Consider the following 6,618-nt stretch of genomic DNA (forward strand, 5'->3'; position numbering starts at 1 on the left):
ATGAGGTGGTCAGTGGCGTTATAGAGGAGGTCAGTGAGGTTATAGACGAGGTCAATGAGATTACAAGAGGAGGTCAATGAGGTTAAAGAGGAGGTCAGTGATAACTGAGTGGATATCTGATTGTAATTCATTGTTCAGCGCTACATATTAGTTATAGCAGTGATTAAGTCGATGATAATGCCGAGTCGTGTTGTATTTTTCTGTACAACCAAATCATTTTGTTTTGATAGATACATGTTTGATTAGTTCTGATCTGGGATCTGGTTTGGCGTCTGGCTTTGGGTGAAACATTGAGTGATGATGACACAGAAAATACAGGCGTGCTGACGCTGGTCATAATGACCAGCTGATTTGTAGCCAAGTTTGATCCATTAGGGAGAAATCATTATAAGTGGGAGATCTCCATAGTTTTGTAATAATAATGGCTTGGATTTATATCATGCTTTTTTCACACTGACTCAGACCATTATTCATTCATACCCATCCCACCAGTGATGGTAAGCTATGTTGTAGCCACAGCTGCCCTGAGGTGTACCTGCTATTTTGTGCCAATGGGCCCTCCAACCACCACTCGTACGAGTCAATGTGGGTAAAGTGCCTTGCCCAAGGACACAATGACAATTACTTTTTGATAGAGCCAAACTTTCGATTATAGGACGACCGACTCTACCACCGAGCCACGATCGCCCCACATATGAATGTTCTCAAGAAATATTTGGAATTCCCAAACTTGGTGGTTTAGTTAAGTATATAAAGTAATTTGATTTACTGAATATAAACACTCTTTAAATGTGTACTTATAAAGTCTGTTGAATAAAATGTTTGTTTGTCTAACTGCCATGCTGTCTTCAGTATTACTGGTAGTGAAAGACTCATTTATCTAACAAGAATGGGATTACAATGGTAGTGAAAGAGTCATTTATCTGAATGGAAAGGGATTAGAAAGGTAGAAATTAGTTGTTGTGGGTGCTAACCAGCTAATCTGCTAACCAGCTAATCTGCGTTTTACTATTTTTAACATGATTACTGTGTCAGTATAGAGTCAAATGTCACTTTATTCATGTTTAAAACTATAAAACTTCTAAAAATTCATACACATTAATTCATAAATTTCATAGGCATACATAAAAAGTGCATGTATCACATATTCTCATACTATGAGCATGGTGGCGCAGTGGGTGGCGCTCTCGCCTAACAGCAAGACGGTTGTGGGTTCAAATATCGCCCCAGGTGATTTCTTTGCGGAGTCTGCATGTTCTCCCTGTGTGTGCTACCAGTCTGTGACAGACTACCAACCTGTCCATGTGTGTCCTGCCCAGTATAGAAGATGGATGAAGGAATGATAAATAAACAAAATCTTCCTGCAGGTTGGCGTGTGCTGCTGACCTCTTGGCCAGGTCATCGACTAGTACAGATCTCAATGGCTTCTTTTTTCTGGTTAAGTAAGGGTTAAATAATTTACACTTTAAACAAGGAAAACCTATAAAAGGATATGCATTTGAAACAGACATATAGTTCAAAACTACAAAGCTGATATGAAACGTATGAAAATGTAACGTGCCTACACTTCCCTTGACCCACATACTTTGTTTTTACTTGTTTCATACTTGTATCTTTTAACTATGTTGTACGAAAAGAATTCCAAAGTGGCCACTGTCAAGAGCAAATCACAGCATGAGACTAATATACGCAATACATATAAAACATGAAGATGCATTACTGGAACTGATGTACATTTTCTTTTCCATAAGGGAATGAATGAGGAGGCGAAGGGGTGAAATGTTCGAAGGTGAACTTCTGTAGGAAGCAATAAAAAAGTCCACTTGACTCCTCCGTCCGTCTCGTCTTCCACGGCTTCCTCGTCAGATCAAATAAGTTTATGAGCTGTGGTATCTTTATGTTGTGTGTAAAATTATCAAAAATATCCGTCACGGTCATAAAGACGTAGCTGTAGCTCAGACCAGCAGAGCACTTCTAGTTTGTCCTCTCTGTTGTAAGGTCAGGCGATAAGAACATTTCCATTGTGGGCCGCTTTGAGTTTCACTCTGTTGTGTTTGAGCGGTTTCTGCAGGAGGTTTCTGTACTTCCTGTCTCCTAAACAAACAGCCGAGTGCGTCTATGATCTGACCTGCTACCATGTGTTGTTTCCACCTGGCAGACGTAAGCAGGCACGTGCAGTGACCTTTGGAGCGGCAGGTGCTCCAATTAAGAAAAAGGCACATGGTCCCAGGTGTGTCGCAGCGTATTGGCAGGTATATATATGTATATATATATATATATATATATATATATATATATATATATATATACATACATATATATATATATTTAAAAAAAAAGTGGTAGTATGGAAACGGAAAGCGATTTTAATTAAAGATGATATATGAAACAAACCAGCTTCAGCACATATTTTAAGCAAACTGTTTTACTTCAATAAGAATTGAGAGCTGCTGCTTTGATTAGAAGGTTATTCGTGGCTTCACATGTGACTGCGGCTCGGCTGAGGAGGGATTAGGGAGCGATTGTATAAACGTTGAGCCTGTGGCGCAAACACACAAGTTGACACTGACTGACTAAAACTAAACCACCATTTTATTCATATTTTTAATACGAGAATTAGAACTTTATTAGTCCCCTCGGAAATATTTCTTCACAGAATTGACCCATCGGTAGGCAGCCGGTGCACCCCTCCCCTACACATACCTGGAGATAAGGTATCAGGGAGGAAGTGGGGAAACACGACCTGCAGCTTGAGGCCAAACAAGAACATTGAGCCCAGTCTGGTCTGAACCATCACCTCTTGGTATTTAGGGAGATTCCTGGGGACCAGGCCGTCGCTGCATATTTACCCCTTCTGAACACGAACAGAGGCTGAACTTGTCTAAATGAAGCAGTTATTTCCCTTCCATTCCAATCCTCTGCTGTTCTTCCTTCTGGGAGCAGTGTGGTATGAAATGCCCTGGCGCTGCTCACCCAGCAGGTCTCACTTCCTGCTCACTGACACTAATCTCAACCGGCATTTTAAGCTTGTTTCCTCATCCCGGCAAATAAGCTCTTAAACATCACGCTACTGGGAAAAAGGACTTCAGTCCGTTCAATTTTCACAGTTATTACCTCCCGAGCATAGTGAAGCAACACTGTGCTAAAGGAATTCATTTAAAACTCCACATGAGAATCTGGATTCTGACATCAGATCCTCATCCAGTCATCAGTCTATGTGTTTGTTTGTCAAGATGGAAAAATGAAAAATCTATATCCAGTGTCAATGTGGAAACTGCTGAGTCGCACTTTCGCACTTTCACCTCACACCCTCTCCTTTTACATCACCCCCTCTCATGTCACCTCACCCCCTCTCATTTTACCACACCCACTCTCATTTCACCTCATTTCACCTCACACCCTCTCATTTCACTCCACATTCTCTTATTTCACCTCACCCCCTCTCATTCTAATCTCACCCCCTATCATTCTGTATCATCCCACACACTCAATCCCTCTTTGACGTGGATTGATTATATTTGTCAGGGTTTGATGCAGTTTGACTGGAATTGACGGTGCATTTTTTGGGCGGGGGTGGGGGGGTAGTTAGTATATGAAAATATATCAATTGTCAATATACAGTCATGCATTACAGTTTTCCAGTTTTTTTCTTTTTTCTTTTTAAACACAAAAACAACAAACAAGCAACAAGAAAACACAAATTAAACCAAACAACATTCACCCTCTCCACCCTGGCTCAAATACAGATCACTCAAACGATGCTTGACAAAACAGCACTTGGTCTTGCAGGACCTGTAATTCCTTGAAAGAAAAGGCTGCCATTTACAAAAGAACTTATCAGTACACCCTCTCACTGTGTATTTAATCTTCTCACGTTTAAGGAAGAACATGATAATTGTAATCTACTGTGCTACAGAGGGAGGGTTCAGGGATTTCCACTGAAGGAGGAGGCGGCGTTTAGCAATTAAAGAAGTAAAATGAATAATTTCTCTTTGCGCCAAATTTAGTTGTGTTGGCTTAACAGGAGTGCCAAAGAGAGCAACAAATGTTCAAGGTTGTAGATCAATTCCCATTATGGCAGACATTATATTAAAATAACTGGACCAATAGTTATTCAGGCGTGGGCAAAAGAAAAACATATGACTCAAATGACTGTGAGTTTAAGCAATGGTCACATTTGTCCTCTGCCTCCAGGATGATTATAGACAACTTTAATTTGTAAAAATGAACCCTGTGTATCGCCTTAAACTAGATAGGTGCCAGCCGTACACAGGATGAGACAGTTGCTGACCTACTCACCACCCCATCCCACCAATCTTCATCAATTTAAAGACCCATCTCCTCCTCCCATGCAGCCCTCGTTTTTGAGTTGGAGTGATCACCCAGGTCCAGTATGTGGTTATATATTAAATCAAATGAAATCCAATCAAAATGTATTTGTACAGCACTTTTCATACTATTGTTGTAGAACAAAGTGCTTCACATACTTTAAAAAGAGAAATAAACACACACACGCACACACACACACACACACACACCCCACCAACCCCAACTGCCCGTATCAAAATATAAAAAAACTGTTGTAAGAATGTCCGGGTACTGATGATCCAGGAGAGAAAACATCCTCCTCGGGGTCCGACCACATAGAGAGGAGCCACAGCCTACAGCTATGGAGGGGCCCGCCACAGGGACCCCGACCCAGCAGGTCAGGAGCCCACAACACGGTCCGTGAACCACAGTGCAGAGCTCCCACCGCCGTGGCCGGAACGGTCCCCAGGACGACGCCCCCCACAGGCAGACCAGACTTGACTCCCGATGAGGAGCGCCCCCATGAGGAGACAGTGGGATAAAATAAATAAGAGCTTATAACATGAATCAATAAATGCAAATACAAGAAATTGACATTGGCTGCATCAGAAAGATATGAAAAATAAAAAGGAAGTAAAATAAAATCAAAATCAAAATTGAATAGGAGCTTATAAAAGGAATTGATAAATGAAATAAAATAAAATAAATTAAGCTAAAACATTCACTATATTAGAAAAAAAGGAGCAGAATATAAAGTAAGTAGAATAATCATCTAATTAAAGGTTAAATTAAAATAGTCGATTTTGAGCACGATTTTAAAAACACTAACAATCTCTGCAGCCCTGAGGGCAGCCCTGAGGGCCCCCGGCAGCCTGTTCAACAAACGTGGACCATAGTGACCGAACGAGGCCTCACCATAGGTCCTGGTCCTGACACTAGGAACCCTGAACCGGCCGGTGCCAGAGGACCTCAGGGTGCACGAGGGCTCATTTTGTAAAAGCAATTCAGGAAGATAAGAATGCCCAAAAAACATTTAAAATCTAATAATAAAATCTTAAAATCAATCCTGAAACGCATGGGGAGCCAATGCAGTGACTTTAAACAGGTGTAATGTGCTCCCATGTTCTGGTCTTCGTCACTCGTGCTGCTGAGTTCTGGAGCAGCTGAAGGCCGGGGAAGTCCAGAAAGCAGGGCATTACAATAATCTAAGCCACTGGAGATAAAAGCATGACTCAGCACCTCCTGCTCGCCAGAGAGAGAAATGGGCGGAATCTGCTTTGTTCTTCAAGTGATAAAACCCTGTTTTTGTTATATTCTTATGGGGAATAAAATCCAGCCCAGAGTCAAAGAGAACGCCCAGGTTTTTAACACACTGCCAGGTTTTCCAGTCCTGCAGTGACGATAAAAGCCTCTCTCTCTGGCCTTCAGGACCAATAACTTCCTCCAGCTCAACAATGACAAAACTGAGGCTGTAGTTGTCTGCCATCCATGATTTTAAATCTAAAATACAATTAAACAGGGCGTCTAATGGCCCTGTGTCATCAGGAGACACGGCCATGTAAAGCTGCGTATCATCAGCATAGCTGTGAAAGCTGATGCCATGTCTCCTGACGACGTCCCCAAGCGGCAACATGTAAAGATTAAAAAGTGTTGGACCTAACATTGAACCTTGAGGAACTCCACACTTGATTTTATGTGTTCTTGAGGAGCAAGTATCCATGCTTACATAAAATGGAGGATCTGAGAGATAGTAGGTGAACCAGTCAAGAACAGTGCCGGAGAGTAAATATTCCAATAACTGACGAGGGGGTACGGATTGACGGTGTTTGACTGGGATTGACAGAGATTGACGGTGTTTGATGGTGTTTGACGGGGATTGATGGAGATTGACGGAGATTGATGATGTTTGACGGGGATTGATGGAGATTGACGGAGATTGATGATGTTTGATGGGGATTAATGGAGATTGATGGAGATTGATGGAGTTTGATGATGTTTGACGCGATTGACGGTGTTTGACGGTGAATGACGGGGACTGACGGTGTTTGATTATGTTTGACAGGGATTGATGGGGATTGACAGAGATTGATGGTGTTTGACAGGGATGGACGGAGATTGAAGGAGATTGACGGTGTTTGACTGGGACTGGCGTTGTTCAACTATCTTTGGTCTTTGGTGTTTTTGTCGACAGTTTATTTGAACTGGGAGTTTACTTAGATGATGCTGCATAAATAAGAACGATATTAAGTGTATTAAACCGCAGTGTAAATGTGTCAGATCATGACAAGGTTCGGACGGTGAATGAATCTG

Source organism: Lipophrys pholis (assembly GCF_963383615.2).
Source record: "Lipophrys pholis genome assembly, chromosome: 9".
NCBI lineage: Eukaryota > Metazoa > Chordata > Actinopteri > Blenniiformes > Blenniidae > Lipophrys > Lipophrys pholis.